Source organism: Xyrauchen texanus, chromosome 17 (genome assembly GCF_025860055.1).
Source record: "Xyrauchen texanus isolate HMW12.3.18 chromosome 17, RBS_HiC_50CHRs, whole genome shotgun sequence".
Classification (NCBI taxonomy): domain Eukaryota; kingdom Metazoa; phylum Chordata; class Actinopteri; order Cypriniformes; family Catostomidae; genus Xyrauchen; species Xyrauchen texanus.
The window spans coordinates 17,891,829-17,904,489 of NC_068292.1; the positions used below are offsets into that span (position 1 = coordinate 17,891,829).

Sequence of the window (12,661 nt, forward strand, 5' to 3'; positions counted from 1 at the left end):
AATTGTATGTAACCTTCTGACCCACTGGAAATGTGATGAAAGGTGTAAAAGCTGAAATAAATAATTCTCTACTATTATTCTGACATTTCACATTCTTCAAATAAAATAGTGATCCTAACTGACCTAAGACAGGGAATGTTTTTTGCTATTAAATGTCAGGAATTGTGGAAAAAAAATAGTTTAAATGTATTTGGCTAAGGTGCATGTAAACTTCTGACAAACTGTATTATGTTGTGTAAAAAAATGATTGTCAATCACAGACACACAAACATTGTCAGCTCTGTTTAGGCGTTGGCTAAGCTTGGATTTCGTGTTCCAAATTCTGGGGTGTGAGCGGCAGCATTGTTTTAGTATAAGACAGCTGAGCCGGTATGCCCCAAAGTGACTTTTTCCACTAAATCACAGCAGGTAAAGTGAGAACCTGAAACCAGCTTCCTGAGGGCAGCTGGAGGAGCTACCTGTCTCAACGGACCAATGAGAGAGAGAGAGAAAGTAGGGCATGTGAGCAGCAGGTGAAGTATAAATGAACGAATTAATCATTTACTATGCTTTAGACTCAGAGATGAGGCACTGCAAGATGATGTAGGCTAAGATTTAGACAAAAAGTTAACATGCTGCATGCTTTCCTGAAAACCAAAAAAAAGCAGAAACAGAAGAGTCAACATCATAGTCTCTGAGATTCAAACTGATATTCACCTGCCAACTGAGATTGGTGAGTACAATAAGGATGTTATGGCTTTATAAAACAATGATATTATTTGGTTGTATAGTTTATATCTTAATAGGCTACTCTAAAAAAAAATTATTAAAGTATGAAAAATATTTTATACAAAAAATAAATTAGTGTTTTTGAGCCATTTTTATTATAACTGATATTTAATATATTTATAGCCATTAGATTATGTAATTTGAATTTAACATTTTGCCTATTTCACTGTAATGCCTATTTTAATTTACTTTATATCATTTTTAAGAATATATTTATACATATATGCCTTGTTTTATTGTTTAATATTATGCATTTCAGTGTGCAAGAATCAAGAAGAAGAAAGACAGAATGGCAGACAGGCACTCCTGGTGGAAAACCTTGACTGGAAGTAACAAGAACATTCTCAAAGAAGCCCAGCAGGAATTTGGAAAAGCAGACAAGACATCAGCAAAACAAACTGTCACTGAGAACAAAAACAACAATCTGATCAGCAACGAGACATATGACGACTCTCAGCTGCAGCCTTCCTTCAATGAACATTCAAGCCGGAGAAATTGGATGGTTTCGCGGTCTGGCCGATTCAAGGAGAAGCGAAAAATTCGGGTCACAATGCCCGAAAACAACTTTTATGAGAGAAACGTTGCTGTAGCGAAGTAAGCACATTCCTGGTGAAGCGACCCAGATTGTGGATAACAATCCAAGACGGTCGATCAAAAACTTTTTATTATGTGAGAGGCATCAAGCGCTCCCGTTTTTTAGTTCTGTCGCGTTGTTGGCTCGGAAGATAAACCATCATTGATGGTGCCATTGATTTTCCATTGACTGACAACCCATTACATTCATACGTCTATAAGATGTATGTTTTAAGTGAAGGAAATCCAGCAGTGCTTAGGCCATTTCAACAGTATTTGATGTAGATTGTTTCCCTGTACGTTTAGTTTGTCAAGGGCCGTGTTGGGTGTAATGCATTAGTAAGTAATTAATTACTGTAATTAAATTATATTTCATTGAAAAAGTAAAGTAAGGGATTACTCTTAATTTTTCAGTAATTTAATTAGTTAATTCTGATTAACGTCTAATGTTAAAATGTATGTTTTTAATTTAATGCAGCCCCCTTAAATTCTTTGGCCAGTTCATGCATAATTTATTTGATTTTATGATATATTTGAAAGAACTAAAAGAACAATTTCATGTCTATCCTTATATTTATCATCTGGTTGAGGTTGATAAGGGTTCTAGAATGTAATTAGTAATAAGTAATGCAATTACTTTTCAGACAGAGTAATTTGTACAGTAATCTAATTACACTGTAGAAGATGTTAAAGGTTTAGAGTAACTTACCTAACACTGGTCTAGGGGAATTCTTATTTGTATTTACATTATTTTTGTGAAAGGTTTTAGTTTTTATTAGCAGTTTACTTTTAAGAAAATGAAGGACACAGTCAGTGTGGTGAACCAGGGAAGCCGTGTGGGTCATTTTCCAGTTAGGTCCATACAATACACCTTTTCTTAAGTGTGCAAAGGTCTCTGTCGCCTGGAAATAGAAGCTGAAACTGTATTTTAGTAGTGATGATAGATTGGCATTACTTACTGTATATGTTACTTTGACAGTGATTTTCCAGTCATTAGCAATAATAGTATCAGAGTAATTTAGATTACACCAGACACTGGCTAACACAACACTTTAAATTGTAAACATAACTTATGCAACAGTTCATGTTACTGTAATGCCACAGCAAAAGAATGGAATGTTGTAAAACATGGCTCTGCACAATTGCTGTTGAATGCAAATTACAATACAAAGTGTATTTTATAGGTGTGTCCAGATGACTGTGTCACATGTTACTGCAAGTTCACTTGACTGCATTTTAACTGTGTCTCAAAAACGTGTCTCAATTTTATACTATTCCATTATCCAGTATAAAGACCTTGGTTCTTATCTAGATCCTAGGTATGATCCAATGCTGATATGAAAATTCATTGATCCATGATGCTGTCATTTTAAGCCGAGAGAAGAGCTCCCTCTAGTGAAGTGTCAACAGTGATGCAGTCCACCACTATTCAACAGTTTTCTAGCTTATTCACAAGAAAATACTTACAAACCACTCCAGACAAATTAACCTTAACTTTTCTAAATATTTTAAGCATAATGTCATAAACTATTTGGCTCTAAAATAAGCACCATAGAAATGATTTTTTGTTTTTAAATCGTTGAAATGTTCTGATAAAATTGTTATATATTTCAGTCAAAAGGCACTTTGGGGAATAAACATTCTCTAAGCAGCAGAATGTAACACAGCAATTAAAGACAAACATTTTCTTACAATCCTCAAATACTACAAAACAGCCCAAACATACATTACAGACCTTATTGACGCTAGCGCCATCTTTAGGAATGACAATGAGGCTGTGAGAGATACTTGCTCTGCACAATTTCTGTTCTTCAGTGGCACAAACGATATAAAGCTGTATATAGCTCCTAGATCACATCTGATTTTACACAACTCGTGATGTCTGGAGTTCATTGCATACTGAATGTTCTTGGTCAATGTTTTGTCCGAAGAACGACCCAAAAACACTTTAAACTGCAGTACAGTCAATTGAAGAGATAGTAAGTTTCTCCCTCACAGCGTTGTTGTCATTCCAATTTACAATCAAAGATGGCGCTTAGCGTAAATAATACCTCCTGAGCACGATAAAATAAAAATTGAAAAAATAATAATAATAATAGATAAATTATTATCTAAATAATAGATAAATTACAGACATGACCTGTAACAGAACTCCTGTTTACATTTACTGTAACAGTCTCTTCCCATACTGCATTAGAACATGACGTTAAATGGCAAGCTGAAGGTAAATACTGAAATCTCTTTGAAGGTAAACAGCTTCAATTATGCAGGATTTTGTGTAAAATGTATAGTTCACCGTGTTTAATGGTGAATTCCCGAGCTGATATAAATCCCTCATTATTTTCATCTTCCTTGTGAAAAATGTCCTGAACCATCACTTCATGATGAGTATCATTGGCAGGGTATCCATGTCTATCAAACTCTTAATGCAGGTACTCATTTACCTGAAACAGAAAGGTGTATAGGAATAAAACAGTGTTTTGAGACTCCTTGAAATAAACTACTATTTGAAAATCATGCTTGAAGAATGCCTGCTTTTTAAGCCCATACACACAGTTCCGAGCAATCAATTCCTCATTACAAATTCAAACACATTTTAGCATCTTAACAAACCTCTGATTTGGAGAGTTTCCAGTCATCATTAAGGTCCATTTCCTGAAAAGACCTGTGCGATCTGGGCCCATTTCAGATATCCATGATCTCAATGTCAAAGATCAGAGTGCTCTCCAGAGAGATTTTACTTGGGAACAGATACAGGGCATAGTTATTAATATACATAACCAGAACTTTAAATGTATATACTTTGTTTAACACAGATTTAAAGGGATAGTTTACCTAAAATTGAAAATTATGTCATCATGTAATACACTTTGTTCTAACCCATGACTTAATTTCATGGAACACAAAAGGAGGGAATTTGAAGGAACTTTAAAATATCCCTCTTATGTTTACCTGAATTGCTTCAAGTTTTTCCTGTATAATGTCAAGACAATGCAGATTCAAAATTCTGAATGGTACATAAATAGTGTTGCCATGGCAATGCATTAAATGCCATTATTCCTTTTACATGTGAATGTACATTCATGTTTTTGAAGTACTTGCATGCTTGAAATTTCATGATATTTTGCACACTTATCAGAGTTGTTGGTCAGTAGTCCTGGGCAAAAGTTAATACATGGGCATGGCTGGGGAGCTCTGTAGCACAACCTTTTGACAAAAATGGTGGGATCAGTTTCTTCTGTGGTCACCTTGCTACAAACTTGCTACATATATACAATATATGCTACTTGCTACAATGTTCTCATCAAGTTGAACAACTTTCAAAATTACAGTAATTAGCTCCGCCCAACAGGAAGTCGGCTATTTTGGAATGAATATGCATTTTTTTTTAATTGCAGGCCCTGATCTTTTTAATACTCATCCTAGGGAATTCATGAGTTTGTCACCAATTTGGTAATTTTGGTAATATCATGCTAAGACAATGAAGATGCTAAATTGCAAACTGATTTTTGATATATTGAACAGTATTCCCATTGCAAGGCAATAAATTAAGGGCAAAAATGTGAAACAGGAAATTCCTTATATATTCTGTGTTTACTGTATGATTTTGATGAAAATTCAGCTGTATGTTTGGTAATGGAGGCTGATCACATTTATGCGGCTATTATGGGTCACATACATAGTGCCACCAACTGGCAGCAGGAAGTAAGGCAATTTTATCAGACTTTGAAGTATGCCCCGTTGTGTTTACATGAATTGTTCAAAAAGACACTGCTGGTGTAAAATTGTAAAAGGATACTGGATATTTGCCATGGCAAAACATTAATTGTTATTATTTCTTCCTATATTTGGGTGTAAACTTAAACGGTTGTAACTCATGAATGCAAGGGAGTACAGACCTTAGCCTTGTCTCTATTAAAAAAAGACACTTGACAGATTACTGTGTGTAGAGCGGAGGGGGGCGGGGCCGGGTCGGAATATCGTGCGCCCGGTCCCCAATTGGCCTGATGAGGCGCGCGAGGGATAAAGGCGGCCGGTGACGATTGTTCGAGAGAGAGAGAATTACGGGCATGTCCGCATGTGTGTTTGTTTATGGTTTTGGTTTGAGTTTTCATTAAATTATTATTTATGTTGACAAGCCGGTTCTCGCCTCCTCCTTGCCCATCGTTTAACTGTTTTACATTGGTGCCAAAAGCCAGGAGGGAGGAGGGATGCCCGTCGCAGAGTCCTCGACACTGCCGTCCACCCAGGGGAGCGCCGCTGCCATCTGCCGGGTGACGGAGTAGCCCGACCGCCCGGATGCGGGGTATGGCCGTCGTCCGCGGGGCAAGTGGGGACTGGATACCCTGACCGCCTGGAGCGAGGGAGCCACTGCCGGGGGCGGAGGAGTGCCCTGCCGTCCCCAGAGACGCGGAGGGGTCGAGGGAAGACCGCCGTCCGCAAGGGGAGGAGGGAAGAAACTCTCCGACCGCCCGGAGCGGTAGAGCTGCTGCCAGGGGCGGAGTAGTGTCCCCATTTGCCGCCAGAAAAGCGGAGGCGCGTTCTACCCGCTGGGGGTCGACGGTTTCACTCCGGTTCGCCCGGGGGTGGAGCGGCTGTCGTCCGCCTGAGTGTGGAGGAGTGTTCGAGGACCATGCGACGGTACATCAGAGAACCGGTGAGTGAGCTTTTTCCTCTCTCTCCTCTCTCTCTCCCTTTTGCACCGTGTTGGCCTTTTTCCTCACCTATTTTGTTGTTGTTTTTCCCCTTCTGTCTCCTCCCAGGGCGAGGAAGGCAGGGATGACCACGCGGGACGCGAGATACACCCCGCCCCAGGGATGGGGGGGTGGTACGTCATGCCGGTGGCACCCCGGCCTGAGATAACGCCGGGAGGAGTGTAGAGCGGAGGGGGGCGGGGCCGGGTCGGAATATCGCGCGCCTGGTCCCCAATCGGACTGATGAGGCGCGCGAGGGATAAAGGCGGCCGGTGACGATTGTTCGAGAGAGAGAGAATTATGGGCATGTCCGCATGTGTGTGTGTTTATGGTTTTGGTTTGAGTTTTCATTAAATTATTATTTATGTTGACAAGCCGGTTCTCGCCTCCTCCTTGCCCATCGTTTAACTGTTTTACACTGTGCAAGTGAAAACAGTTTTTAAAGTGAAATAAAAATGTTATAGAGGTTTAATGCAATGAAAATGTACTGCACAAACATTTTATATTTTTATATAAATAAAATATACAAAAAATATCAATTGAAATGTAAAAATATTAGAAAATCAAAGCCATATGTCTAAGCTATATGTTCTATAATGATAGAATTTTATTCTATTTATGTTATTACAATATTGTTTTTGGAGATATCAAATCAATTTGTTGAAATAGACTTACATGATTACAATATTACTTTTCTTTTTACCTGACAGCACACACAGATTTACGGCTACCCAAGATGATGTGAAGTACATTGTCTTTGAGAACTGCCACCTCCAACTTTTTCATTCTTGTCCAGTGTGTTCACGTGTCTGTGATGTTCAGCCTCGAAGAAAGGGGACTTTTGTTGCCATTGAACAAGTCTGCTCACATTGTCAGTACGCTAGACAATGGAAGAGCCAACCTATGTTTGTCAGCACCCCTTTAGGCAACCTGCAGTTATCTGCTGCCATATACTTCACTTGTGCATCCTTCTTCAAAATAAAAAAGGTATTTTTAAGAAGGATATCTATTTATTAACAGGGAGAGGATTCTTGAACCTAAATGTATGATTGTTTTAGACATTCAGCTGGTGCAGGTGAGTGACAATACATAAATTACATCAATTCTCCAGCACTTGCTAGAAAAAACATTAACATACAGCGGCTCTCAGTGCCATTATGTCGAGTCAGATTGTACTGATTATTTTTTTTTTCTTTAATTGTGGAAATAACTTACCATGTGGAGAGATAAGACCACAACATACATTTGCCCTGACAGTAATTCAGTGGTGGACGAAGTACACATACCATGTACTTGAGTTAAAGTAAAGATACTCAAGGTAAAATATTACTCAAGTAAAAGTAGAAGTGCTGCCTTTAAACATTCACTTGAGTAAAAGTATTTGCCTTCAAATGTACTTAAGTATCCAAGTACTATGATCTTTTATGGCCATAATGTCCTATTATAATTTGTCACAAGACTCTTGCTTAACTCAGTCTACATGAAGACTAATGTCACTCTTGGCACACCAATCTATTAATAAAATGACATTAATTAGTCAGATGTATATATATATATATATATATATATATATATATATATATATATATATATATATATGAATTGAATACATTTTTTGTGTGTTTAATTTTGGAGGGAAGGGACTGTTCCCATAAGGTATAATACATTTACAGTATTTACTGTATATATTTTTCTCGAGTGTCTATGGTCATAATTATGAACATCCTAATGTTATGATACATTCACATAAACCTGCACAACGCCATTATATATATATATATATATATATATATATATATATATATATATATATACATACACACACGCGCACACACACACATACATAAATATATATATATATATATATATATATATATATATATATATATATATATATATATATGTATATATGTATATATTCTATGTTATGGGAGCAGCCAATTTCCCTCCAAAATTAAACACAAAAATGTATTAATGCAGTGTTTCTGCTACTCCCCAGAAAAAAAAGCTATTATATGCAAGTCATTTTAGTGACAACATAATAAGCAATGTACATTATGCGTCAATATTTACAGATAATTGCTGCAATAATAGCTGCTGCTCTCTGTCCCGCTTAAAATCATTGGCAACGCAATTTGTTTGGAACTATTGAGAGCTACACGAATCACGTGACCGCGCGGCGGCGAGATCACTGTCGCAACCGTCTATGTTCGCAACTCTCATATTTAACGGCTCTGGGGTGCGTTTCCCGTACAACGACGTAACTTGCTGCTCCACTACCGTAGTACGATGCACTGTTGAAGAAATCAACTTGCTAGTCACGACTGTTTCCCGAAACCGTATTGTCGCAAATTGGTTGTTCAACCACGTTGGTTAATGATGTCACACATGTGGTGGAGTAAAAACTACTTTTAATGAATCTGTTTGCTATCGAATTAATGCTAGATATTTTGCTATAAATTACGGACATGTCATCTGAGGACTATCTCGTATTTTTCTCAGTTATTTGCTTTATTTCCAGATTCAATCATAGGCTCGTTCTTACGCACTAGAGCACGTTCACACATGCGCACTCTTCAAAAACGGTGCTTTAAATCTATTGACAAACTAAAAGACATAAAGGACATTTGTATGTCTTCTAAATAAAAGATACTGATTGTCCTGAATGGCATCTTGCTTATTTGGCTCAAGATAATAATTTATTAAGCCCACATGTTATAATAACAAGAAACTCTGCTTCTAACCACAGGTCGAGAGCTGTCGTTCCAACCACACAACTCTGCGATGCTGTTTGGGAAACGCTGGTTTTGTGAAACACTGACTCGTTGAACTATGATGATAACGACGGAACTTGCGACCATAGTTGGCTAACGATGCTTTTGGGAAACGCACCCCTGGTTCGCGCTTAGTAGATGCCGCCAAGGCAAGTTCAAAAGAAAGCGCGCGCACTGTACTGTGATTGGTGGCTCGTTTGACCGGTTACGTTTTTATCCACTCATAAATAAAAAGGAACGATTGATTTTGAAAATGTAGTAGAGTAAAAAGTAAGATATTTGACTTTGAAATGTAGTGGAGTTAAAGTAAAAGTCTCCCCAAATTTAAATACTTCAGTAAATTACAGATACGCAAAAAAGCTACTTAAGTACAGTAGCGAATTACATTTACTTCGTTACTGTCCACCACTGCAGTAATTACTCTGTAATACTCTACAGACTGCTCGTGTCTTTCTTTTTTTATTCATCAAAGATTGATTTGATTGCCTTTAGGCTTTATTTTGATGAAAAGGACCTCACAAGCCAGGAATCTTACTCGGTTCAACCATGTACATGTTATGAGCACAGACCACTGGGCTTTGGCTCTGACAGACTGATTGTGTCAAACTTGAATTATTTATAGCATTGAGGTTGGTGGTAATTACCATATGGAGGAGGAAGGATTAAAAAGAAGCCTTGAACTTTTGGATACCCATGGGGTGAAGTTGGACTGCATTATCATTTTTCACCCACTGATCCAGAAATTCTTAAAGGAACATAGCATCACACAGTTCTACAATGTTTGGCATCTGGAGAAAGGTAACATTTTGCTTTTTACTTGATCATAATAATAATACCTTTTATTATAATGCGCTTTTCTTGCACTCAAAGCGCTACAAGTTTGAATAAACACATAACATACAGCCGCAACCACCATAACAACACATTTAAAAAGACTAAACATTAAAAAGACTAAAAATTTCTCTAAAGCACCTCATATCATCTGTGTGCAATATGTGATTTAGATCTTGGGGCTTGGGGGCTAATCACATGGATTTTACTATTTTTGGGCATGGTCATAGTGCAGGGGCGAAAATTTCATCAAAATGTTGGGGGGAACATAACAATTCTCAAGAGCAATTTTTGAAGGGGACACCAAGGTTTTTTTTTGTTGTTGCCCCGTTTGCATTTGTATCATTTTATTTCTTAAACGATTATTTTAAGAATATATTATTATATTATTTACAATACACATATTTTTATGATATTTTATGGGAGGACAACCCTCAGATAGGCCACCTGTCATACTGCCACCACCTGGCAGCAAGAAGTGTGGCTCTTACAACTAGGAATGCACCACTACCACTTTTTCTCTTCAGATTCAATTCTGATATCGGAAATCTCAGTATTGGCCGATACTGATCCCAAGCCGATACCAGTGTTGTTTTTGCGTAATCAGTTTAGAATATCTTTACATTATTGTGTGGAACTAATTGGGATTTTTCTTTAATATGTAAAGAAACAAAATCCTCTAACTACACATTATTTCAATATAATGTATAGCTTATTAAGAAACACTTTATTAAACATTAACTAGTATACTGGATAATGTAGCAGCAAAATTAACAGTAATTCCAGTCTTCAAGTCTTCAGTAGAAAAGAAACCAGTGTTTTATTTTTGCCTTTTTTATTTGATTTTTTTCCCCCAAAAATGTTTCAACTTGCACCTGGACTTTAAAGGATTCAGATCTCTTTTTTGTTCAATTTAGTTAAGACATCAGTCCACTTTTCATTCACAAGGTTATTTTTTTAAACCGTTCAACTTAAATATTGTTATAAATTGTAAACAAATACTAATGATGACAATAATAATAATAAATTGTTATTAATATCATTATTGACTTCATTTAAATTTATATTAACAGTTATATATTTAAATTGTACACTTTTTAAACCCTCACGTTTTTATTTTGACATTCTAAACTCTCCAGGAAGTCCTGTAAGTGTCTGTTTGTAGGCAAGTTCATAGTAGTTTAATTCACTTCTTATTCAAATTCTGGTATAAATGCATATTATAAGTGAACCGAACTAATGAGCATCTACATCTGAGATGCTGTTATTGAGTAGCGCTGTGGAGGCTAAAAATTGCTGTGAGTGCATAACCAGCCTGTGGGTGATTTTGTCAACAGAGCAGAACCATTCACAAACGCGCTGGCGCTGCACATACTATATATTTACTTATTAAACACAGCCTTTTGTGATTCACAGAGCTATCGCACATCTTCAGGTGGCTTTGAATAAAATATCAGAAATAAATCGTATGAACTGCTTTATTGGTGTTTTTCTGGTTCTTTTATGTCATTTTTGGAGCTTGACAGTATGAACATGACTGTTACTATCAGATTTGGATCGGGCTCGTCGGACCAATATCCGATTTGTCTAAAAGCTTCAGTATCGGAGGCGATACCGATCCAGGTATCAGATCAGTGCATACTTACAACAGACTTTAAAATAGTCCTTTTTTTTTATTTACTCAAATTGCTTCAAAATTGTTTAGAAATGTTGTAATGCATGTGTCCACCTTGCATTGTTTTCCAAAAGCCACTGGGTGGAAATGGACCAGTTGTGCTTGGGCCCATCATTGCTGCTTACAGCTCTATTTTATTATTTTATTAAACTATTATTATGTTGAAATTAGTGAGATATTTCACCCAAAAATGAAAATTCTTTCATCACTTACTTTTAAATTTTTAGAAGAATATCTAATCTCTGTACATCCATACAATGCAAGTGAATGGAAATTATTAAACTTTGAAGCTCCAAAAAACACATAAAGGTAGCATAAAATAATCCATAAAACTCCAGTTGTTTAATCCATGATTTCTGAAGCTATACAAACTAAACAGAAATGACTCCTTTTTCACTATAAATTTTGACATGATTTCAATCTTGATTAGGCTACATTTCTTAGTGCTCTAACGTTCTGCACATGTCAAGCACTAGGACATGTAATCGACAGTAATAGCAAGATATACAGTGAAAAAGGACTTATATTTTGGTCTGTTCTTCTCACCCTAAATCGGTTAGATCACTTCAGAAAACAGATTAGATTAAGATAGATTAAACCGCTGATGTCATATGGATTACTTTTACACTGCCTTTGTGCTTTTTTGAGCTTCAAGTTTTAGTCACCATTCACTTGCATTGTATGGACCTAAAGAGTTTAGAGACTCTATTAAAAATCTTTGTTTGTGTTGTGCAGAAGACAGACAGTTAAACTGAGATACCATGAGGGCAAGTAAACGATGAGAGAATTTTTTGTGTAGGTAACTAATGTTAACGAAATGCAACCTTATTGTAAAGTGGTACTGATAACTTTAATGACAGAAGGTGGAAAAAACACAAATATTCTCAAATAATGTTTGTGCATGACCTTTTCCATCTTTGCCATATATGCAAGAGCTGGAGGGATGGTCGGTCTCCTCCTCTCCCCTGCACACATGCCTTGAAGACCCTTCACGGATCCCCAGTGTGAACCAGACAGGATATTTATCTCCATGATGACGGGATCCAATTGCATGACTTTAGCATTAGTATTAAAGGCTAAAGATATGCATAGCCTAGATATTGTTTATTTGATAACACTAAACACGGTGACAATAAGATCACCTGAAACATTGTGCCATTAATCTCCAGAAATACATCATAGTGAACCAGAAGAATATCCCCATATTTGGACTTTCGATGGCATAAGAATGGTTTGTATAAAACTTCTATTTTCACCACCGGCTCTGGAAGTTTGGCTCCATACACATTAAAGAAGAATGCAGAGAATGCATGTCCACAACTCTAGACTCATATTAAACATTTAAA

The 12,661-nt window shown here is 36.9% G+C and overlaps 1 pseudogene; it reads right to left on the bottom strand.

The window, feature by feature from the left end:
* Window positions 1-1,369: 1,369 nt before the first annotated feature.
* Window positions 1,370-12,647, bottom strand: LOC127657594 (peptidyl-prolyl cis-trans isomerase FKBP14-like; annotated as a pseudogene).
* Between the last annotated feature and the right edge of the window lie 14 nt (window positions 12,648-12,661).